The sequence below is a fragment of the Hoplias malabaricus genome, chromosome Y (genome assembly GCF_029633855.1).
Source record: "Hoplias malabaricus isolate fHopMal1 chromosome Y, fHopMal1.hap1, whole genome shotgun sequence".
NCBI classification, from domain to species: domain Eukaryota; kingdom Metazoa; phylum Chordata; class Actinopteri; order Characiformes; family Erythrinidae; genus Hoplias; species Hoplias malabaricus.
In genome coordinates, this window is record NC_089820.1 from 77,174,684 (window position 1) to 77,175,117 (window position 434).

A 434-nucleotide genomic window follows, 5' to 3' on the forward strand; every position below is an offset into this window, starting at 1 on the left:
GATCAATGCTGCATCATTCCTGTGCACTGGAGGTGTGTTCTTCACTCTCTCACTGCTTTAAATACACTTTGATTAACTCACCTGCTCCAGGGTGCAGAGTGGATACTGAATAATAACATTTAGGACGAGGGTGAAATGTGTTTGCTCAGTTATGACCAGTTTATTCCTCTGATATAGTTCTGAAGCAGTTCCTGAGTCGGAGTAACACTGTTGTACCATTTGACTTCTTCTCTGTAGAGTCTGAGAGTGTGAAGACACTGAGGAATGTAGCTGTAAAAAGAGGAGGATCTCTCACCATTCCATGTTTTTATGATGAACAATACAAATCAAACCCTAAATACTGGTGTAAGGGTTATTACTGGAGCTCCTGTGGAATAGTAGCCCGTACAAACACAAGTGGAAGAACATCAGTCACTGATTATCCGACCCAGAAT